The sequence below is a fragment of the Choloepus didactylus genome, chromosome 13 (genome assembly GCF_015220235.1).
Source record: "Choloepus didactylus isolate mChoDid1 chromosome 13, mChoDid1.pri, whole genome shotgun sequence".
In the NCBI taxonomy this organism is placed as follows: Eukaryota; Metazoa; Chordata; class Mammalia; order Pilosa; family Megalonychidae; genus Choloepus; species Choloepus didactylus.
Window position 1 is genome coordinate 71524289 of NC_051319.1, and position 26138 is coordinate 71550426.

The 26138-nt window shown below is 35.9% G+C and overlaps 1 pseudogene; it reads right to left on the minus strand.

The window, feature by feature from the left end:
• Positions 1 to 515: 515 nt before the first annotated feature.
• On the minus strand, positions 516 to 26138 carry LOC119507749 (annotated as a pseudogene).

Genomic DNA, 26138 nt, shown 5'->3' on the forward strand with positions numbered 1-26138 from the left:
TCTCTTTAGTTGAAAAAATACTTTCTACATGTAGTGAGATACCTGGTAATCTCAGAGAAATTTTTTCTAAATGCAGAATATTTTCAATTTTATTATTTTCATGTTGAAAAGTAGAACTTTTTGTGAGACTAATTTGAAAAGATTAATAGTGTTTACAAATGTAAAATTACTATTAGATAGTGGGTTTACCTATTAAAATGATATGATTCCTGATCATACTTATATTTAAGGTAGAAGCATAAGACTCTGACTTTGCTGATATTACAGAATCAAAAAATAAAGGTCTCAGTTGTGCATCTTTGTTACCAGTAGTTTCTCTAAGATGGCTTTAGAAAATAATATAGAACATAATTTCAACATAACCCTTCATTTTAGAGGCCAAAAAATGGGGTTTAATAGTGAGGTAATTTCTGTTGGATTTTATGCTACTATCAATCAATGAGCTTAATTTTTAAAATATTTTAAAAAGTAAACCTTAGCTAACCATCTCTTTTTCTAAATGAGTATCAGCTGATTTAATCTTGCACAATTGAATGAGTCTCTTTTGGATGGTCCATGTGATAGAGAAACTTTGCAGGTAAGAAGTATCAGACATATTCTACTGTATCTGGGTTAGGTGTGCTCCAATTACAAATCAGATTCTGGGTATCTGGAGACAAAAGCTGGCAGACATACTGAAGGAGCATGCGTCTCATAAAAATGCAACCATTTATTTGCCTCTTCGTCAGTGTTCAATGGGCAGGAAGAAAATTCTGGGGGCGCAATGTGAGTCTTTCCTTTTCACTTCTGAATTATGAAAGTACCTCTCATTCCTGCAAGCTTATATCCATTAATGCTTTTCAAGAGTCCCTCTTATCCAAGTCACAAAGTTAGGTTTTCTAGTTCTTCTTTTGGTCTTCACCTCAATGATCTTGCCAGGTTGGCCCTCACTGGCAAAAAGATTAGCCAGTAATGCACACCCCAAATTATGATATTTCTCACTGTATTTCTCTAGCAGACACCCTCCATCTGCAGGGTTAAAATGGGCAAAGTAATTTCCATTCACAGGACGTTTGTGTTCACTTTCTGTTTGAATAACTGGCATAAACCCAGGATTGAACCCAAGAGTCTGAAATGGGCCTGACCCTGCTTGAAGAATAAAAGTTCCAGGGAGATCAATTTCTTTTGCAATCTTATTCAGATCATGAATTTTTCTTGGTTTGCAAGAGGCAATATGTAAAGCACATCTACTTCTGCAATTCTAGTTTTCCTGAAGGTGCCTTTTGCAGCAAAAGTAAATGGTTCCTTCAGCAAATCAGGGCAATCAGCTACAGAGACCTGGACATCAGCAAAGTTATCTTTTGGCCCCTTCTGCAGAACTCCTGTGAGACTTCTAGATCTGGCACATGAAAGGAAAACTCAACACAAGCTATTTTCTTTCTTCTTTAGGTGCAAGGTTGCACAAATAAAGTTATTATAGGCCAGTTATTACAAGAATTCACAGGGTACCAAGCATGAACAGCTGCTTATCAAACTCAATCAGGGAAACCCTTACGTTAATGTTTTTCATTCAAAAAGTGTAACTATTTTAACCCAAATATTTTTCCAGGTACTGTATTTTTGCCTTCTACACAATACCTTTCTATGACAAATATTTTTGAGCCAAAATTCATAAAAATTTTTTATTTATAATTCTTTTGAATATTTCAACAAATTTAGATGCAAAATTGTAGAGCTTCTCAATTTTATTCCATTCCAGTACAGAATAGATATGTATCCAATTAAAAATAAGAAATATGTCAAAGGGTTCTTCCCAGAGACATTATTGCAAAATGCAACTCCAGAATATCAAAAAGTTCTTGTAAACTGTTTGACCTTTCATCATTCAATTTGTTCAATTCCTCACTTGGTTTTATAGGGATAATTTTAAATGTCTTCTGGTTACAAGTTTTATTTACAAAGTGGTGAAGGAAATCAAAATATTGGTTGCCTATTTTGGAGGTTTAGAAATTGACTGAAAGAGTCAAATGGAATTTTCTGGTGTTATAGAAATGTTATATACCTAATTGGGGTGGTGGTTATACAAATGAATACTTTGTCATTACTAATTGAAATGTACAGTTAAGATCTATGAATTTTCACTGTGTATAAATTTTACCATGATTAAAAAAATCATTAAAAATACAAAACAAAACAAAAATTAAGTGAATATGTGAGAAAAGGAAAAAGTTTTTAAAATCCATACAAACTTAAGGAACACACAGCTCAGGGACTAAATTTCACAGTTAAAACATTAAAATATTAAAATGTACTGTATGCAAAGACTATTACAAGACAAACACAGAGACAAGAAATAATGGCCCATCCAGAGGAACAAGATAAAAATTCAGAAAATATCGGCAAAGAATACAGACTTTGGACATATTGGAAAAGACTTTAAAAAAATTATCTTCAATATGCTCAAAGAGATAAGTGAAAATATGTAGAAAAACTAAAGGATAACAGGAAAATGATGAATGAACAACATAAAAACCTCAATAAAGGCATAGAAATTTTAAGAAGGAACCAAACAGAAATATTGAAGTCAAAGAACATAATAACTGAAATGAAAAAATTGCCTAGAGGGTTTCAACAGCAGATTGGAGACAACAGAAGAAAGATCAATCAACTTGAAAACAGACAATTGAAATGATTCAGGCCAAGGGGCAGAAAGAAAGAAGAATGGTAAAAAAGTGAATAGAGTCTAAGAGACCTGTTGGATGCCATCAAGCATACCAATATATGTATTATGGGAATTCCAGAAGGTGAAGAAAGAAAGAAAGGGGCAGAAGGAATATTCAAAGGAATAATGTAAGAAAACTTCCTAAATTTAATGAAAGGCACAATATAAACATGCAAGAATCCCAATGAACCCCAAACAAGATAAACTCAAACAGAGCCATGCCCAGACACATGGCAGTCAAATTGTCAAATGCTGAGGACAAGGAGAGATTTATGAAAGCTACAAGAGAAAAGCAACATGTTATACACAAGGGAGACCCTATAAGATTAAGTTCCAGTTTCTCATCATAGTGGCATTATTCTCCATTGCCAAAAGATGGAAATAACCCAAGTGTCCATTAACAAGTGAATGGATAAACAAAATGTGGTATATACATACAATGGAATATTGTTCAGCCATGAAAAGGAATGAGGTTCCAATACATGCAGCAGCATGGATGAATCTTGAAGACATCATGTTGAGTGAAATAAGCCGGATGCAAAAGAAAAAATATTTTGAGATCTCTCTCATGTGAAATCATTAGATTAAGCAAACTCATAGAGTTAGAAACTAGCGTGTAGGTTACCAGGCATCAGGGTGGGGATAGGGAAAGGAGAGTTCATGCTTAATTGGTACAGAGTTTCTGTTTGGGGTAATGGGAAATTATGGTAATATATGGTGATGAAAGTAGTATGACATTGTAATTAACAACACTGAGTTATAGATTTGAATGTGGTTAAATAGGGAAATTTTAGGTTTTATATATGTTACTAGAATAAATTTTTAGAAAAAACATTGGACTGTATAACATAAACAGTGAGAACTAATGTAAACTATGAACCATAGTTAATGTATAACTATAATAATAATGTCTTATCAATTTTAACAAGGTGCACAGTAATGCAAGATGTTAAATAATGGGAAAACTGAGTGTGTGAGGAGGGATTTTGGGAACTCGGGATCTTCTGCATGATTTTTTTTTGTAAAACTATAATTTCTCAAATAAATAAATAAAAATCCACAAAGCTATATAGCCCAATATCATATATTATATAAACTAAATAAATGAACACAAAACAACATTTATTTTATAAAACACATACCAAACAGAAAGAACATAACACGAAATTGTATAGAATGGTTGTCTTGCTGGGACTGGGTGGGGTGGGGGGAGTGGGGACTATGGTGAGTAGGAGTGGCTTATAAAGGGAAAGGGAGATAAACACTTAGAATTGGAGTTTTCTTACATGGACCTTTTAGGTAAATTTCCTTCCAGGTATAACTCTCCATAGCTGAAGTCCAAAATTTAAGGAAAAGATGTTATTAGAATTATATAAACAATTTTTATAAAGGAAATTTTTAAAACATATTTACATTGGGAATTTGTCTCTTAAAGACAAATTCCAGTCTACTTGAGAGTAAAATTTCATAAAACTTGGAATATGAAAAATTATTATCAGTGTAGTCAATATTAACAACAGATCAATAATACTTTGTAAAGTCTAAACCACACATGGTTGATTTTCTCTTTTTTTCAGTAAGAAAAAAAGAGAAAATAGGCCTGTGGAAAAGCAGTTGAAATCTCAGTTCTCTATATTTCACACATATTGAATTAGAGATTCACATCTGCCATTTATAGAAGTGAAATTTTCACAGAATCCTGAGGGTGAATATCCAACTTCTTAATGGAAACAAGGAATCAACAAGGATGGTTATGTTGATCATATTAAAAATATTCACGGGTTATTGATTTAAAGTGAATACTTTCACAAGAATTTTAGTCCACATACTATTTTTCAAATCTTTACTTACAGTCTCTGTACATCACTCTTGATAATGTGTGTTGATACCGTGCAGATGATTCAAAGACTCATTAATATAACTTCTTCTGACATGCTCAATAATACTTCCGAAACATCACAAGCAGATATGTGAATTTCCTTACCATCTGAAAGTATGTAAGTGAACAGAGGTGGATAATTTAGTATGTATAATTCCATTTTAACCTGTACTGTATGTGCCATTCTCAACCATCATTGCATTCTGTTGAGAAATTGGCCACTTCACAACTTTCTGTTTTGTTCAATCTGGAAAATAATTTTGAAAGAAAAACATCAAATAATTTTTTAATCCAGAGATACAAAACACCATATAGCAGAATCCAGACTTTTTATTTTTAGAAACAGGCCATTAGTAACTGTTCTAATTTGCTAATGCTGCTGGAATGCAAAACACCAGAAATGGATTGGCTTTTATAAAGGGGGTTTATTTGGTTACACAGTTACAGTCTTAAAGCCATAAAGTGTCCAAGGTAAGTCATCAACAAATGGGTACCTTCACTGGAAGATGGCCAATGGCATCCGGAAAACCTCTATTAGCTGGGAAGGCACGTGGCCAGTGTCTGCTCCAAGTTCTGGTTTCAAAATGGCTATCTCCCAGGACGTTCCTCTCTAGGCTTCAGCTTCTCAAAAATGTCACTCATTGTGGGGCATTTGTCCTCTCTTAGCTTCTCTGGAGCAAAAGTCTGCTTTCAAAGGTCATCTCCAAAATGTCTCTGTAAGCTGAAGCTCCTCTCTCAGTTCCAGTGCTTTCTTCAAAGTGTCCCTCTTGGCTGTAGCAGCTTGCTCCTTCTGTCTGATCTTATATAATGCTCCAGTAATTTAATTCAGACCCACCCTGAATGGGCAGGCCAAAACCTCCATGGAAATTATCCAATCAGAGTCATCACCCACAGTTGGATGGGGTGCATCTCCATGGAAACACTCAAAGAATTACAATCTAATTAACACTGATACGTCTGCCCACACAAGATTACATCAAAGATAATGGCATTTGAGGGACATAATACATTCAAACTGGCACAGTAACTAACTTTTAGAATATGGAAAGTTAATTTAGAGAAAAGTCAATATGCAAGTAAGCCCCTCAAAAGAAAATTAGAGTAATGCTATTAGGTGCTCTGTGCCTTTTTTTTCTTTCTCATATGAAATATATGTGGTTTTCTATATTAGAAAGAGGAAAGGACAGTGACTCTAGTAATCTTTTTGCCTAGTTATACTTTCCATAATCCGTTATTTTTTCTTTCAGATTTAAGTCATTTAATGTTGTACATTGTCATCCAAGGCACAAATCAAATAATGAGAACAATTCATTCTTAGGCATTGTGCTGGTTTGTATGCATTATGTCCCCCAGAAAAAAAGCCATATTCTTTAATGCAGTCTTGTGGGGGCAGATTAATTAATCTTTTTGGTTAGGATGTGACTTCTTGATTGAATGTTTCCGTGGAGTTTTGGCTCCACACATTCAGGGTGGGTCTTGATTCGTTTACTGGAGTCCTTTAAGAGAGCAGCTGACAGAGTGACGCTTAGCAGTGTTTGGAGATGATAGCCCAGAGTTTGCTCCAGAGAAGCTAAGAGAGACAAACTCAGAGATATTTTGGAGAATGCCATTTTGAAACACAACCCGGAACCAGCAGACACCAGCCACGTACCTTCCCAGCTGACAGAGGTGTTCCAGATGCCATTGGCCTTTCTTCAGGGAGGTTATCTTCTTGTTGATGCTTTAGTCTGGACAATTCTATGGCCTTAGAACTATAACTTATAACCTAATAAATTCCCTTTATAAAAGCCAATCCATTTCTGGTATTTTGCGTGACAGCAGCTCTATCATACCAGAAGAGGCATGTTCTGGTTCAATGCTATTTCACCATGAAAACATGGACATCATGGTAAAAACAGGATCTGTCCTAATCATTTCAAAATGCAAATATCATAGGCAGCTTCTCTAAACCCTGTAGCTCATTTACTTGTACAATAAAACAGTTCTATCAAAGCTAAGGTTATTCCTTTTAACTAATGAGAACTCCTGTTGTGGCCTTGTTCATGCACATTAATTTGAACCAAATGTTTTGGTGACTCTTGACCCTGTCAAACTGTTATAATAATTAAAAATGTGTTAGTGTGCAGGAGCCATATGGCAATTTTATTGAAGCTTTTGGGGCACTACAGAAGTGCATTATAACCTTAAATAGCAATCCAGGCAGAGGCCTTTTACGGAATTTGTTTTCATTGATTTGCAGTCCCATAAGCCTTTATAGTAAGCTATCCTCTTTGAATTTAAAACCTTGCTTAATTCAGCAGAAAATTGCTTTGTCTCTTTCAGAGACCCACTTAGATGACTTGGACAGAATAAAAAGAAGTTAGCTGGTAGTGATGATGAAGGAAGGCCTGAGGATCTCCTTGGTGACTAGACAGAATTAACTATCATGAGGACAGCCTTTGCTATGGAGAACTGAGCTCCACACCCCTGATGAAAGGAGCTTATGAAGGCAAGAAAGTGCTTAACCCAGTGCCTAGCACAGGGTGGGCACCCAAATTATTGCTCCCATAAAATAGCAGCAAAGAAACTGTTAACTCCTTAAAAACTCACCTTCCCAAAGAATGGGTATACAACTTAGACTCTTCCTTTACTTACGGAACTCTTAAGTAGCATTCTATGCTTTCAAAAGATCAGTTGCATCAGAGGAGTTACAACATGTGAAAGTTAAAAAAGAGAACTGAGCAATACCTTATGAAAATCCAGCAAATAAGAAACACAGGCCTTATGAAGCCAAATCTGCCTGTGGAGAAATGTTCAAAAGGAATAAAAATCCTCCCATAAAATTGATCCATAAAAGAATATCATGCTGTCTAGTTGTTTTAAGATTAAGAAAAGATATGTCTCATCTTTTATCATGCCCATACTTTCTGCCTTTACCATTCTGAAAAATTCTATTGAGCATCTACATGTGCTGGCTGAGAGGCAGTGTGTGAAGAAGAGATCATGCACTCTGGAGAGAGGATGCCTGAGTCTGAATTCCACCTCTGCCATTTAATAACTGTGCCAGTTTAAATGTATTATGTCCCCCAAAACACCATTATCTTTGATGTAATCTTGTGCGGGCAGACGTATTGGTGTTGATTAGATTGTAATTCTTTGAGTGTTTCCATGGAAATGCACCCCACCGAACTGTGGGTGATAACTCTGATTAGATAATTTCCATAGAGGTGTGGCCCCACCCATTCAGCATCAGCCTTGATTAGTTTGCTGGAGCACTATATAAGCTCAGACAGAAGGAGCGAGATGGCTACAGCCAAAGGGATGCTTTGAAGAAAGCTCAGTAACTGAGAGAGTAGCTGAAGCTTACAGAGACATTTTAAAGATGGACTTTGAAAGCAGACTCCTGTTCCAGAGAAGCTAAGAGAGGACAAACACCCCAAGAGCAACTGAGAGTGACATTTTGAAGAGGAGCTGAGGCCTAGAGAGGAACGTCCTGGGAGAAAGCCATTTTGAAACCTGAACTTGGAGCAGATGCCAGCCATGTGCCTTCCCAGATAACAGAGGTTTTTGGGACACCATGGACCATCCTCTAGTGAAGGTACCCAACTGTTAATGCATTATCTTGGACACTTTATGGCCTTAAGACTGTAACTGCATAACCAAATAAGCTCCCTTTATAAAAGTCGATCCATTTCTGGTGTTTCACATTCCGGCAGCATTAGCAAACTAGAACACTAACCACGTGAATTTAACAAAGTTTTTTTTTAAATTAAACTCAGTTTTATTGAAATATACTCACATACCATACAATCATCCATGGTGTACAATCAACTGTTCACAGTATCATCATATAGTCATGCATTCATCACCCCAATCTATTTCTGAACATTTTCCTTACATCAGAAAGAATCAGAACAAGAATAAAAAATAAAAGTAAAAAAGAACACCCAAATCATCACCCCATTCCACCCCATTGTTCATTCAGTTTTTGTCCCCATTTTTCTACTCATCCATCCATACACTAGATAAAAGGAATGTGAGCCACAAGTTTTTCACAATCACATTGTCATCCCTTGTAAACTACATCATTATACAATCATCTTCAAGAGTCCAGACTACTGGGTTGGAGTTTGATAGTTTTAGGAGTTTCAGATATTTATTTCTAGCTATTCCAATACATTAAACCCTAAGAGGTGTTATCTATATGGTGCATAAGAATGTCCACCAGAGTGGCCTCTCGACTCCATTTGGAATCTCAGCCACTGAAACTTTATTTCATTTCATTTTGCATCCCCCTTTTGGTCAAGAAGATATTCTCAATCCCACAATGCCAGGTCCAGATTCATCCCCGGGAGTCATATCCTGCATTACCAGGGAGATTTACAGCCCTGGGAGTCAGATCCCACATAGTGGGGAGGGCGCAGTGCGTTCACCCACTGAGGTGGCTTAGCTAGAGAGAGAGGGCCACATTTGAGCAGCAAAGAGGTACTCAGGGGTGTGAAAGAAGGGGAGCACACTCCGTCCTCAGTGTCCATGCAAAAGAAAGTTTTATTCTACTCATTTCTACAGGTCTTTATAGCATACAAGGTAGTTTCCTACGTGACTGTTTTCAGGTATCTCTGGGAGGGTACATTTTTTCTAAAGCCATGAGGTATATTTACATATCTTTAGTCTTAAAGGACAATTTCTTTGGGGGCTAGATGGGAAACAGTGGGGGCGGGAGACAGGAGCACGGAAGGAGCCCAGCAGGAGCTCAGAGACTATTCTCCTATCTAAATTGCAGTCCGCTTTCAGACATGCAAAGCTTTTGGCCTTTTCCTAGCCCACTGTCCACCTTCAGATATCTGGAGCTTTGGGAAGGCCCTGCTCTATAGTTTGTTAAGCCAGGGGGCCTTCCGTATCTCCACACAGGGGGAGACTCTTAGGCACAATTATATGCAAGTCTAACCTCTCCCTTTTAGCAATGTTTTTAACTTCTCTCTGCCTTATTTTTCCCATCTGTAAAAATGAGAATACTAGTAATAGCTGTATCATAATGTTACTGTGAGGATTGAATGACTTAATGTACATAAAGCACTTACAACAGAGTCCAGAAAATAATAAATACTATAATATACCCCCTTTCCAGATAACCAAAGTGTATGTGTATATCTATATATCTATATCATATCTATATCATCTATCTTCTAAACATTTGAGAGTAAGTTGCATATATCATGCTCCTTTACTTCTATTTATATCTCCTAAAAACAATTTAGACAATTCACCATATAACCTCATTAAATGCCATCAACAAGTTTAAGAAGCTTTAAATTGATATAAAGCATACAGTCTATATTCCATTTTTTCTTGCCAGTAATGTCCTTTGAGGCATTTTCTCCTCCATTATTCAAGAAATAAGTCACTAACCCAGTATGGAGCATGAGTTTAATCTCATGGGACTGGAAAGGCAGACTGGTAAAGGAATGAGGCTTTGGAAATTTTCTTTGAGAAGTGTATGCATTATTAAACAGAACAAGGTCTTTATTTTCATTATTCTTCCAGTGAGGATACTAACCTGAACCATATGGGGTTAAAATTTTAGATAAATTAAAAGGTAAGAAATATAGGGTATATATCTTACATAAAGTATATAAGATTCTAACAACTGGGATTTTGATAATGGCCCAATGTCTCCTACTTCCCTTCTGTCAACAACCAAGTCACCAGATTCCCAAGTCACCAGCCCTGGGAATCTGGGTCCTAGGAAACTTTCTTGACACTCTGCTCAGCAATCTTGCTGCTGTAGACTGCAGGTTTGAGGGAATGATAACCTACAGCTCCCTAATATACTCTTACCTTGCTTGCCCATTTGCCCAGATATTTGAGGCCCTCAGCATACTATGGTAATTTTCCAATACTTAGTATTACATTTTTGAGAATTTACAAATTGGTTTTAATTTATTGGTGGACCTAGGAAATACTTCTATTCAATACTATTTTTACATAAAATTAGTTTAAAAAATAAAGATAACATATGCCTATGTATATGAAACCTGCTTTTATTGATTATCGGAGCAAGAAAAATCACATTAGCAGAATAATTGCTTCTGGTATATATTCACAGCTATTTCTTAATTTTATCTGTCTCCAATATCATATCCCTGAGATTTTTCTGAAGAATGTGTTTTTTTTTTTTTCAGTAAGGCTTTATTCTTCCTTTTTTTCTCATAACGCTTCCTGCAATCTTTTTTAAAGTTGTGTTTTATGGTTAATAAATTTTTAAGTGTTGACACCTTCAATTAACTCTTTCCTGTAGACCATGACATTTTTAATTAAGAAAATGTTCTCTATACAGATGTAGAAGTACTTGGCAAACTCAAGAGCAAAATTTGCTAAATGGAGAATATAGCCATTGTGGTTAATCTTTCACGATTAAATATGTAAATATTTTGACAGAAATATTTCAACAGGTAGTCTTTCTGTCTCTATGCAGATTACAAATTTTAACAAATATTTTTATAAGACATCAAATAATGATTTATTTATGATTTTAATGCTTTGTCAGATGCAAATGCTGCAAAAATGTAGGACTTCTAAATTTTTATTCCACTTCAGTGGAGAACGTAAATGTATCCCATAAAAATATGAGCTGTATTATTTTCATAAATTAAGATATTCCAAGGTGCAATTAAATTTCAACTTTAAATTTCACACATTATTTGAAACTAAGATCACTTAATTTGTTTGTATGGTTCCTGCGTAGCTTTTTAACTTAAGTGTCTTTGATGTATAACATACACACTGAAGAGTGATCAAATCATAAGTTGTATAAGCTTGATGAAATTCCACTAAGTTTTCAACACCCAGATGAAGAAATAGAATCTTATCAGCTCCCTAGAAGACTCCCTCAAATCTCATCCACATCAGTGACAATTAGAGGCCCATAGTTTTTTTCAGCTCAGAAAAATAATCCTTGCCCACTATCCATTGTATTATTCAGGGTTCTCCAGAGGAATAGAACTGGCATTGGTATTTACACATACACACATATGCACATATATCCATATATACATATGTGTGCATATGTGTGCATGTGTAAATATTAAGAGTTTTATTATAGGAATAATATATACATATATTTATATATACATATATACATATGTGTGCATGTGTGTGTAGTGTAAATGTTAAGAGTTTTATTATTGGAATTGGTTTACCTGACTGTGGGGATTGGCAAGTCTGAATTCTGTAGGGCAAGCCCCAACTTGGAAATTCCAATGAAGGCAAAGTAGAATTCCTCAGGAAAAGCTGACTGGCTCAATAGAAGCAGTTCTTCTGTCTGACTTCTGAAATCCTCAGTTCTGGCTTTAAAGCCTCTGTTTGGATAAAAAGACTCCCCTCATTGCTGAAGGCAATCTCCTTTGTTGACTAGATGCAATCAGCCATAGATGCAATCAACTGACTATAGATATAAATCCATCTATGAAGTACCCTCACAGTAATAATCAGGTCAGGGCTTGTAACCAAACAACAGGACATAGAACCTAGCCAAACTGACAAATGAAATGAACTGTCCCATCCATTGTATTACAAAAGGCAATATTCAAGTAATTCATTCATTCTGTAAATTACTTTGCCTTGGGGAAAGCAGGAAATGGTAATATATACAATATATGTGAAGAATGTGTGTGTGTGTGAACATAGTGCATTTTATTCCTATTTGATTACATTTTTCTGTAGACAAGACTGTTTATTGGTGTGTAACACTTGATCCTCTTCTGTTACTATTTGAAGATAATAAATTATGTGAACCCATCTCAGCATGTTTAATTATAAGGATGGCTAGCGCAGAAACTGCATACTAGGGTACGTGTCAATCCTTCATACAAGCCCACACAACCATTTTGGAAATTAAACACCATGACTCACAGAGAAATGTAGTGAAGTGGTTTCTCTGGATGCACACCTGCAGGATGGCAGGTGCCTGGAAATCTCATCCAAAGAACAAGAGGGGAGGCAGGAGGTGAAGGCATTCACAGGGAGTAACTGTGCAGTACTAGCAGGTGGGGAAACCAATTAATAGAACTGTTTTTTCCTTCTTGAATTGAGAAATAAGACATGGGAGAGAGATTGATGGAGATTAAATATTGGCTTTAATACTGATAAAGCTAACTAGAGAATATGGGCTTTAGTTTGCAGCCCAAATGATTTGCTAAAACTCACCCAAGGGAAACTTCTGGTCTGCAAAGAAAATCTATTGACCTGGGATAACTGCCTTAAACTTAACTGAAGTAGAGAGGAAATAAAAGAAAATCAATCACCAGTGCTTGCAGATTTTTAATAAATGAGCTTTGCTAATTAAAAAACATGGATCAATGGCTGTCATACCCTTGCCAACTAACAACAGATACTTTGCTGGGTGTGGAGAGGAATAAAGAAGGAATCCAGAAAAAGGCATGTGTATTACATGGTCACTGTTATTCTACAAGGAAATGTGAATCCAGAGGAATGGACATCATTAGCCATCACATATAGACTCTTTACAGAAACTGCAAGTATATCTGAAAGCTGCCTTCTGCTATATCAAGAGAAATTTAATTTAGTGGTTATATTTTCTCTGGTAATTTCATATGTCTATATGTATGACGTTATAATCATTCTCAGGATATAAAAATGAATTATTTGGGCAAATTAACCAGTGCCTTGATTGATGGTCTATACAGCATTAAAATATTCATCATTCTAGTCCTTCAAATAAGTAGATACACCTTGATTAATAATTTGACCCCATAATTCCATAAATTGTATATTTCTCCCACTGATAATGTTAAATAACTCTAGGGGAGTAGGCAGAAATAAAAAGACAGGAAAATGTAGTTGTAGTATGTACTCTATTAACCAGAAAATTTGAGCCTTATTCCAGGCTAAAATTAAAAATGCATTATTGAAAGTTTGATTTTTGAGCATTTGGGAAAGGAAGCAGTGATCATTAGAGCCCGCATGGTCTCCTTAAACAAGTTATGTCAGGATAACTATCCTTTTTTCTGACAAGGTTACTAGATTGGTAGGTTATGAAAGTGCTGAGACAAGGATAGAAATAATAATTGCACAGATAACAGCAACAATGACAATAATGTCCACTTTCATTTATTGAACTATTACATGAAATTTTAAAGCTATGAGAACAGTTCCTAAAACAGTAAGAGCTAAAAAAAAAAAATAAGCTATTTTTTTGGTTGTTATTGTTGGTATATTTTGAGGAACTTTAAGTAGCTTAAAATATACTTGACATTTATCATGTTGTCTATGTGGATAAAATGGGACAGATTTTGTTGTTAGGTGAATTTGCAAGTAGGTGATGTTATCAAAGAGTTTAACGAGAAGAAATGTCTCTAGTGGTTTAATAAGTTCTCTGATCTAGAACCTTCTTATTCAACAGTTTCATTAATAACTTCATTAAGTCATGCTTATTGATTAGTAGATGAAATAAAATTGAAAGGGTAGCAAATTATTTTGTCAAAAAATTGGCTGAATCAAATAAAATCATATCATTGAGAATACTGAAGGACAGTACACTTAAGTAAAATGAACACACAAAGAAAACAGTCCATATGCATTAATGGGGGGAAGTGAAATTATTTAGCATCAATATTAGTGGGGGAAAATGTCTTAAGTTAACAGCTGAAAATCAAGCTTATTATGAGTCAAAAGTGTGAAATGACTTCTTGATAAACCAAAGCAGTCCTAAGCTTCATTACATTTTAGTTTGTTATACCTCTCAGAGGTATAGAACAAGCATCAGTCAGAAGAAGGTAAGGGAAAACCAAATTTGCTTAATCACTGAAGTTCAACTTTCTAATGATCAGTTGAAACAATCCAAATCTATACAAAAGTGAGGTGCTCTGTGTTGGGAAGCAGTTTAGTCCTAATCCCTGGAGTGGTTCAGCAGAAGGTATAGATATCCTTCAGAGTTGGAGTTTGATATCTAAGGTCAGAAACAAATGAGAAGGTAATTTAGAAAATATGGATGACTGGAACGTACTCCTCAATATTCTGATCCAAGAATCCTGGGGTAGAGCCAGGCCTCTCATCTGTCTCTCCTCTCCTCTCCTATTTTCTTTTCTTTTCTTTTCTTCTATTTGCAAAAATATTTCTGCTGATAAACCAGGATTGGGAATCTGATTTTGACTGTGGGTCAGGCAAGGCTTTCCTAAATACTTAAAAATTGTTTGAGATCTGAAAAATATGTAGATGAAGAGGGGTTAGAGAGTGTTCCAAAAAGATAGAGCAGTTTATACAAAGCCTCCCTGGTAGGCAAAAGCAAAATTGAATGAGAAATTAAAAGAGTGCCACAATGGCCATAATTGGAAGAGTGATGGAGAGATTGGTAAACTGAGATTGGAGAAACACACAGGAGTGTGACAATCCATGGCCTCGTAACTCATGTTAACAATTTTGATCTTTATCTAAGAGCAATGGTACATTACTGAAGAGTATCAAGTAGGAGTTAATATGATTGAATTATAATTTAGAGGATTATCCTGGCTGAAAGGTGGTTAATAGATTAGAGAGGGACAAAAAAAATGATAGAAATTTATATTTATAGGTGTCATGTGTCCAGTAAAGAGAAAAATGGTAATTCATTCTGTCAATGTGACACGGGAGATGGAGGGGTCCTCAAAAGATACTGATAAATTGATATCAACAGAACTAAGTGAACAGTTGAATATGGTTTGTAACAGAAGCACATGTCAAGAATCTGTTCATTCAGTAAATATTTATGGAGCTACTACCATGTACCATGTACTGGGCACTGTTCTAGGGGCTGAGACTAGACCAGTACACAAGATGGGCAAAGTCACTGCTCTTATGAAGTTTATATTATGGTGGAGGAGACAAATAATAAATAAATAAATGAAAGAACAAAATAATATAAAAAGTGTTCTGTATTGAGGAAAATAAAATGCAGTGATGTGATAGAGAGTGGCTGAAGAAATTTTACAGTTAGAATTGGCTATGGAACATTTCAAAGAGTAGGTAAGAGTTAAGTTGAAACCTCAGTGGCAAGAAGGAGACAGCCACAGGAAGAATTAGATTTGGAGTGTTTCAGATCAAAGAAAAAGCTAGGGCAGATGTCCCAATGAAGGAACACGACTGATCATCTTCAATGAAAAAAAAAATAATGCCATTGTGTCAGGGAAGTAGCGATTGAGAAGGTTAGTAGAACCAAGTTGGAGAACTAGGCAGGGCCAGATCACATGGGGCTATATAGGCCATGTTAAGCAGTTACAATTTCATTCTATCCCTATGGAAAGGCATATGACAGTTTCAAACAGCAAGGTGATCAAATCTTATTACAATAATCAGGATGTGAGATGATGATGGTGGTTTGGACTAGTGTGCCATTGATGAAAATGTAGAAAATGAATACCTCTGAGATTTATTTTGGAGGTAATACAGGAAGGAATTGCTGTTAGGTTAGACACAGGGGTCCAAGAAAGAGAGGGGTCTAAAGTTTTAGTCTGAACAACTGGATGGATAGTAGTGTCATATCCTGAGATGGAGAAGACCTGGGGAGAAATGGGTTTTTCAGGGGAAGAAGGGAAAATAATTTTAGATCATTGTTCCAGTTTGCTAAAGCTACTGGATGCAAAATACCAGAAATGGATTGGATTTTATAAAAGGGACTTATTAGATTACAACTTTACAGTTATAAGGCTATAAAAGTATCTAAACTAAGGCATCAAGAGGATAACTTCACTGAAGGAAGGCCAATGGTGTCCGGAACACCTCTGTCAGCTGAGAAGGTACACGGCTGGCATCTGCTGGTCCTTTGCTCCCTAGCTGTGTTTCAAAATGGTTTTCTCCAAAATGTCTCTGGGCTTCTGTCTTTCTTAGCTTCTCTCAGAAATCTGCTTGGTTCTCCTGGGGCATTTCTCTCTAAGCATCTGGGAGTCCTATCTCAGCTTCTCCAGGGCAAACTCTGGGCCTCACCTCTTAGCTTAGCATCTCCAAACATCCTTCTGTCTGCATCTCCCAGCATCTCCAAGCATCGTTCCATCTCCATCTCCAAATGTCTGGATCTGTGTCAGCCCCTGAGCTCTCTTAAGGACTCCAGTAAACTAATCAAGACCCAACTTGAATGGGCTGGGTCACACCTCCATGGAAATAATCTAATCAAAATGTCTCACCCACAGTTGGGTGGGTCACATCTCCATGGAAACAACCTAATCAAAAGATCCCACCCATAATAGGTCTGCCCCCACAAGATTGCTTTAAAGAACATAGTCTTTCCTGGGGTGCATAACAGTTTCAAACTGGCACAGTCATCCATATCATTTAAGGTATCTATTAAATATCTTAAATGATGGACATACAACTTTGGTCAGGGCTGGTTTATACATCTGGATAGGTGATGGTGCCATTTATTGAGATAGGAAGTTCTGTATGAACTGCATCTTAGTGACAACATGGGGTCCTATGGGATGCTGAAAGTAACAAACGCAAAATAAACTTACTCTGAATTCATTAGTAGCAGTCTCCCCATGGTAATATCAGCTTTCCCAGAGAAAGCATGCTGCTATTCTTTTGGAGATTTCAGCAGACAGATGAAAGGAGGAGACTATCTGTCCTTTTTTTTAAAATCACTTTTTTTTGGTAAATTGTCATTTAGGCTCAATTTCAGAGGTTCATTTTTGATCATTTGTAATCTGTATTATCAGTTTCTGGTTTGGAATCTTAAAATAGTTAACTCTCTTGCTTAAGCTTCATCATTAGGTACACCAAATCAAAACTCCTGTAAACTATAGAGCAAAAAATGAAATTTGTTTACTAGGTCCATCTAATATGAATTTTAATCTTTTAACCTCTGATGTTTATGATTATAGCACTATAAGAGTTATTTGAATTAAATAGCACCTGATAGATGAAATAAGAATTCTCTTTTGGTTAAGAAATGAAATGAAGTGAAATGAAATGAAATACAGTACAATACAACACAACACAAAACAATGGCAGTCATTCAACATATTTTGGATAGGGTTGGATTCTGACTATTTGAAATTCTGCCTCAACAATTTTATGGAACAGGCACATATGTTTTCCCTTTTAGTGTCGGTATTTAGATTGGTAAGAGGTATATACAAATTGCAGCCAAAACAGATTTCACCTATAATCTAAAATTCTTGCTGAGATTTACCTATTTTTCTAGACTTCTGTGGTTGGTTCTTGCAAAGTGTTTCATTTAGGGGGTAATACTAATGTAGCCAAGTTTCTACTTTAGTCCCCTACCATAAACTCTAGAGAGTAAGTGGAAACTGTGTTTGGATTAACAATAATCTATCACCTCTATAAAAAAAAAATGTAGCTGAATTACAAGCTATTCTTGCCAAGAGCTAATAGCAACATCCTTGCAAAGGGCACAGCAGCACAATGTCAGTGCCATCACAAACACCGTATGCTCGCCCAGGGAGAAATTCCTTCACACGAGGGCCGTCGTCACAGAATTCATGGACACCACAACCTAGCTCAGAGGCTGTGCAGTGCAGTAGATAGAACATTCCACCATACAATTGTAATTAATTAACTTCATGACCTTGAGAAAGTCATCCAAACTTTTAGACTAAATGTCTAGATTAGCTTGTTCATCTATATTGGGAGGGGCTGGATGAGACTATTATCCTTTCATATTCATATTGTATGAATGCCTGTAATATTAGATGTTGTGGAGGAACACAGGTAGGTAGAGCAGATTATCTCTACCCACAGATTTTTAAAGACCTAGTATGTTAACCAAAATGATATTTAACAATACTAGGAAGTACAGTAATTGTTAAATGAGCAGTATAAAAAATAATTTTCTCATGGTCAAATAGGGATATTTCTTGAATATAAATCATCTGTAAATTCCAATTCTCTGTTTAGCTTTCATTAATTCCGTATAGCTAAACTATGGGAAAGAGGAGTTACTTCCCCAATAGCAAAATTTGAGGTCTGAGGAAACCATCAGAATCAGGGGACAGATTCATAACAAAGCCTAACATTTCAGTACATACAAGAGAATAAATGCATCTAATTTTAGAGCCTTTAGAGGCAGAAGTCAATCAAAGACTTTGCTAAATCCAGTTAAAAATCTATCTGCAGTGTAATTCAACATTGACACCTCAGCCAATAGCATGCTTAAAATGAAGCAGAAAAAATTGATTTCTAGCTGAAACTCCCCTGGGTTCCTCTTTTTTTGGTTTAATGATGCAAGTACAGCAGAATCAAATGAGTAATTGCTGAAGATCTCTATCTGCTCCTTCATGTACCTTGAAGCTGTCGGAAGTGGAAATAAGTTGCTCTTATGGCTAATGGCATATGTGGGGTCATTTATCTACTTTGAAAGCTTTATGTATCTTTTTCTAATGATTTCCCTCAATACATTGTAATATCAACCATTATATCCCCCCTCTGCTTCTTAGCATCTACTTCTGTGCTCCACGGTCTTACTCATTTTGTATACAACTAAGTGCACCATAATGTTCTGGTTTGCTAATGCTGCAATTAAGCAAAATACCAGAAATGGATTGGCTTTCATAAAGGGGGTTTATTTGGTTATGTAGTAATAGTCTGAAGGCCATAAAGTGTCCAAGGTAAGGCATCAACAATCGGGTACCTTCACTGAAAAGATGGCCACTGGTGTCCGGAAAACCTCTGTTAGCTTGGAAGGCATGTGGCTGGCATCCGTTGCTCCCAGGTTGCATTCCAAAATGGCATTCTCCAAAATGTTGCTCTTGGGGTGTTTTGTCCTCTCTTAGCTGCAGCTGCTCTTCAAAATGTCACTCTCAGTTGCTCTGCATCTGGGCCTGTGTGGCTCTTTTTAAAGTACTCCAGTGATCCAATAAAGACTCACCCTGAATGTGTAGGCAACACCTCCATAGAAATAATCCAATGAAAGGTCTCCCCCAGAGTTGATTGAGTCACATCTCCATGGAAACACTGAACCAATAGGTTCCAACCTAATCAACACTAATACATCAGCCCCCATAAGATTGTATCAAAGAATATGCTGTTTTAGGGGACATAATACATCTAAACTAGCACACATAGTAACTCACTTGTTATAACTAGGTAGGTTAAGGAACAAGTTTTATTTAGTGGTATTCCCTATAATTTATTTTCTGAGTAATGAATTTGCTACAAAATTTTAAACACACAAAAACTCAGGTTGACTCATGAAGTTAGATGAATTTGGGACTAGGATCTGAAGTAATAATTTTTATGGAGCCTACACTATGATTTCCATAACAAAACATTTTTGTTGAACTATTATCTGTGTTATAACATCCTGTGAGCTTAAAAACAATTAGACTGGGGCTAAAAGAAATGAGTTAGAAAAGAGTAAAATCTATCTCTTTTAAAGATGACTTGCTTATAGCTAGATTTTATAAGAATTTGGTGTTACATCCTACAGGGAAAAGAAAACTTATTTGGAAGGGAAAACGTCAGTCAAATCAGTTATTCACTGTCCAATAGATTTGTTAAAAATACTTTAATTCAATGGATTGAATTCAGTTTAGCATATTCTGATTATGTAGGCACAGTTTTTGTGTCTGCAGAAATTCAGGGTGTATAACCTAATGCAAATACACAGTTCCAACAGCCTACAATATCAAATTTCTAAAAATATAAATTTTATAATTAAGCTTCCAGCCTACCTTATTACAGGCAAATTAATCTATATATTTGCAAGAAGTTCAGTCTAATTCAGTGATTTCTTGACCAAATTTAAATTGTTATCTCCCCTTCCCCAGTCCAAATTTAAGTCCTTCACGAGTCATGTAGTTGCTGCTTGCTAGCTCCATGGGGATGGAAAGGAAGTTTGCTTATATGATTGACCATCGGTGAAAACTAAAAGGCCCACGTGTATGTGGTTCTCATATCTCCCCCACTGGCAGCCAGGGCCTTTAAGGACCACAGGCACCCAGGACCTTTAGCATTCACAACCCCAAGTACAGCCAGGAAGAAGATGAATTCAGTTGCAGGAGCACAAATGAAGACCCCAAGAGGGGATGGGCAAAGTTGTCAATAAACCTGCCTTGGCCAAAGGTGAAACAGCTTAAAAAGGCAGCAGGAAAGGATAAATTGGAGTAGGGGGTGGTTGGAGTACAAAGGAAAGGAAAAAGGGGAGCAAACTGAAAACAAGACTAAATGACTAATAAAGAAGCTAAAGGAAAAGTTAGCCTGCAAAAAAAAAAAAAAAAAAAACAACGAAATAAAAAGAAAGAAACTAAAAATGAGGAGAGCCCAGCTTCCTTCCTTTTTGTGCCTCATTTTCTGTTATGGTTATGCCCTCTTTTATGGCCATTCTATCAAAACCAGAACACAGGAGTGATCCTGTGAGTAAATGTACTACCTCTCCCAGGACCACTTGCATTCATAACATATACTTAGTTGTAGAATTAAAGAATATGTGTCTCATCTTTGAAACATAGCAGCAGTAAATAAATGGGAGATATTTTATGGGCAGAGCACACTTTTTAAAATTCCCTAATGCCCTTATATAGGTAGCTGGCTACATTCATGTTAGAGAAGTCATAGTAAGAAAATGAAAATTTGCACATTGAGGAATAATATTTTGGGTACATGTGAGTTGTGACTTTGTAATTAATTTCATCTTCTGGATCTCTTTAAATACAATGTCAGGGACTTGAATCTGCCTCACAAAGCATAGGATATATGAATAATTTTTCTCAGCTTATAGGTTCCAATTTCTTGGTGATCACAGGACCTAAAGAATCTCACTATGTGCTGCTTACAATCCTAAGAATCTTACAGTAATTGTATACATCAGTCCAATGCCCTCCATTCCTGACCCATTTTGTCCATATTAACTATTAAGTTGCAGCCCATCCCTCTCACTTGGCACTTTGTTTTCTGTTTTATTGTAATCTATTATCTTAGCAGGATGCAGCTCACAAGAAAACATTTTTTCAGCTTTATTGAAGTATAAATTACACACCACAAAATTCATCCATTGTAAGTATACAGTTCAATATAAGTTTATAGAGTTGTGCAGACATCACAATGAGTCAGTTTTAGAACTTTTCCACTATGCCCAAAATTGATATTGTCTGTCTTTTTAATTATAGTCAAGACTACTGGTTGTGTTGTCATACCTCATTGCAGTTTTAATTTGCATTTACCTGATGACTAATGATGTTAAGCACCTTTTCATGGTGATTAGTCATCTGCATGTCTTCTTAATGAATTGCCCATCAAAATGACTCCTTCTACTTTTTTTTTTTTTAATAGAAATGCTTGTCTTATTATGGAGTTGTAAGAACACTTATATATTATGGATACAAATTTTTTTTCTCCAAGTTTGTGGTTTGCCTTTTGATTTTCTCAGTGGCATTTTTGAAGTAAAAAAGATTTTAATTTTAATAAGTCCAATTTATTTTATTGGACTTATTAAGTTCAGTAATATTTTCTCTTATGGTTGATAGTGTTGTATCTAACAACTTTTTGCCTAAAACATGGTAATGAAATTTTTTTTCCTACATTTTCTTCTAGAAATATTATAATTTTAGCTCTTAAATATAAGTCTCTGATCCACTTTGAGTTGATATTTGGGTATAATGTACAGTAAAGGTCTAAGTTTATTTTTCTTTATATAGGCAAAAACAATTGCCCAGTCCCATTTGTTGAAAAAATTCTTCCCCCATTGAATTGTCTTGACACATTTCTTAAAAATCAATTTACCATAAATGTAAATACCTCTCAACTTTCAATCTGTTCCCGTGACTTATATATACATCCACCTTTATAACATTACCACAGATCACTCTAGCTTTGGTGTGTCTTTTGAAATTGGTTTTTTTAAGTATTCCAACTTTGTTCTTCTTTTCCAAATTGCTTTCACACTTCTAGGTCCTTTGCATTTCCATACATGCTTTAGCATCAGATTATTGATTACTATACAAAAGTATGCTTGGATTTAAATAGAGATTGCATTGCATATATACATTAATTAGGGAAACTTGCTAACTAAACATTATTGAGTCTTCCAATCCATGAACATAGAATGTCTCTCTATTTATTCAGATATTTTTCAATTTCTCCAGCAGGGAATTTCTTTTTGGGGGTGATGAAAATATTCCTCCAATTTATTCCTAAGTGTTTTATTCTTTTCGAAGCAATTATAAATGGGATTGTTTTCTTTATTTAATTTTTGTATTGCTCATTGCTAGTATATAGAAATACAATTGATTTTGTATATTGATCTTGTATCCTTGCTAAAATATTAGTTGTTCATAATAATTTTTTAGTGAGTTCCTTAGGAATTTGTATACACAAGACTATACAGCTGTGGGTCTTTGAAGATACCATTTATTAAGTTTAGGAACTTTCCTTGTTTTCCTGGTTTATTGAGTGTTTTTATCATTAAGGGGTGCTGGATTCTGCCACATGATTTTTCCACATTTATTGAAATGATGATGTAGTATTTGTTCTTTATTCAGTTGGTATGGTGTATTGCATTGATTGATTTTAGGATATTATAGCAACCTTGCATTAATGTAATGAATCATACTTGGTCTTAGTGTATAATTCTTTTTAATATTGCTGGATTTGGTTTGCTAGCATTTTGTTGAGGAATTTTATGCCTATGCTCCTTAGAATATTTGTCTGTAGCTTTCTTTTCCTGTTATGTTTTTGACTGGTTTTGGTATCAGAATAATATTGGCCTTACAGAATGAGTTGGGAAGTGACCCTTCCTCTTACTTTATTCAGAAGAATTTGTGAAATTGGTGTTAATTTTTCTTAAATATTTGGTAGAATTCATCAGTGAAGCCATCTGGGCCTGAGATTTTCTTTCCAGACATTTTTGGCATCCAAACATTTTAAGCAAATAGGTACCTCTTTACATTTGTATTACATTGACTAATTATGTTCTACATTTTCTGAGAACATATGTTTGATACTATAGATTAGCTCACTTAACCTCCATTTCACCCTTCTTTCATAGTGCCTACCTTTACTTAAGAACTTAGAAACTTAAAATATGCACTTTTTTCCGACTCCTTTGCACCTACAGTTCTGTGTTCCACATACAAATTCCACATATATAAAATATGGAAGGTAAAACCTTGTAACCACCTAATTATACTCCCTTCCTGTTTAAAATGCCTAGAATAATTTTTATGTCACGTACTGAGACACAACTGATAAAAGATTTGGAACCAGAAGTGGTTGCACACAAGCAACACCCACCAATGGGAATCTGGGATTCTTTACCTGACTTATTTAGGCTTGAAAGCAGAGACATTCCCATTAAAATGGGAAATTAGGGCACTACTAGTCCATCCCATGTGGTGGAAAAATAGTCCTTAAAGTTATAACTTGTACACATCTGCAATGAAGTGGCTATTATGGGTAAGGCTCCAGCAGACTGAGTAATTGCTACAACAGAAAATTATGGTGGGAATAAGGAATATAAGGACTTAATGTAGGCTAGCTTTTTCCTCACTTGGTAAAGATCCTGAAGATCAAAATGATAAGCTCAGGATTTAAACTCTTAGATTAATCCAACGCAGAGAGGGAAAGTTATTATTACCCTAAATAACTCATCTCTCTGGCTCCCAGGCTCATATTATGGAAAATATAATAAATAGTCCAGTATTGCTGGCTGCTAAATTAAAAGCTGAGCTCAGACTCACACTATTATTACAAGTGAAAACTAGGACATTGATTTGGAAAGACTAGGAGATTGAGAACTGGAATTGGGGCATTTGTATAAATTCCAGATAAGTCTTAAATCTCTGAACCTCCAAATCTCACTGAGGTTCTTTTCCCAGCAGATACAACCTCTTCTCTTCTGTCAGATGAAGCCATATATGACACTCCTTAAAGACCCTGTAATGACTTCACTTTGCAAGAGGAAGTCAAGTATCTTCATGCTTCTCTCCTTCCAATATTCATTGCCTTCAAACTTTTAATTATCACAGACCACATGTGCCCAGGGAAAGAAATCTGACCAGGTAGGAGAAGACTTATACACCCAATGAAACACAAAAGTGTGCTAAATTATATTGGCAGACAACAGGGAAATGTGTGTAATAGTTGCTAATAAGACTTGAACATGGAGGAAAAAATTAAACTCCAGATGGATTCAACTGTATCAAATGGTTGCTGTTTCTAAAGATTTTTAGATTCCATGTGCTGGTTTGAGAAACTGGGAGTGGTTCTAATGCTTTGCTCTGTTGACTGAAACTTGGATTTTAAAGTGATTTATGCTACATGAAGTTGAGATGACAGAATTTTTTCATATAATGTAGAGGAAGGAAATAAGAATGTGTGAAAGAAATTTATCATTTCTCCTCCTTCAACTTGTTCAGACAGACAACCAACAAAGGTTGCATTTGTTTCATTATAATCAGTATGAGTGTGATGAATAGAGCTCTGATTTAAACCACCATAATGTAGTCAGATCACCCCAGACTTGATCTAGTTTACAGGCCCAGAAATCCTTCAATGAAATGGAAGCCAAATACTTTCCAGGAAGTTCCATGTTACACTGCTTCAAGCACTTGTTTTAAATCTTCCTCCTAGTCCTTTCCAATGGAATCTGTAACTACTTCCCATGGTGTCTGAAGAGAGGGAAAAACTTCAAACTTTTTAGGTATTATGATTTCAAAGCCCTGCATACTAAGTACATTAATTCCTGGAAATATAGTTTGCCACTGTGATCCCCAGGTCTGAGTGGAGGCTTATGAGGGTCAGATGATACATAGATATTTGGCCAAACTTTATCTCATGGTGGGCTTTGTGGGTATAGGGACTCATGCTCTTGTTTCCCCTGTTTATGAATGTACAGTTGGGGGGGAAATATATATATATATATATATATATATATATATATATATATAAACTGGTAGAACTCTACTTACTTGCAGGGAACCATTATGGCAGGACAAGTCGTGTAGCAGCCCAAGAACTGACTCTCTTTCCAAAAATAGTCAACCCAAAATTCTTGTGAGAGTTATAGAATCATGCTACCATAAAAGCCCTGAAAAATGCAAAGGATTACCATGATGCAGGTGATGACTGCAGCTCTTGGTACAGATGCTCTTTACTGGCGCAAACCACCACAACTCCTGACATTGGGCATACAGCTAGCATGTGATTTTTCAGCATAATAACAATCAGGGGTCACTAAGCAATTTGTTTTCCCCACCACCAGAAGCAGGACTCTTCACTGATTTACTTCAGGACTGTGCCGACTCTTCAGTGCTTTGTCATAAATTTAATCAACTAAAGTTTCACTGTCTCACCACCCACAGGACATCACAATGGTCTTCCTCCCCACATTGATGACATCAGGCTATTTGTACCTTCTGGACAAGAAGTATCTGGTACACTGGTTGTTTTAGAAAGATCCCCAGTATTTCAGAATATGGAAGATGAACCCAGTGAAAATTTAGGTGCCTGCTATTCAGTGAAATAGACAAGCATACATTAGTATACTCACTTCACAGTGAAAGACAATTTGCTGCACCTTCGAGTACCACAGATGCTTAATGGACATTCCTGGATTTTGGATGCAGCATACACCAT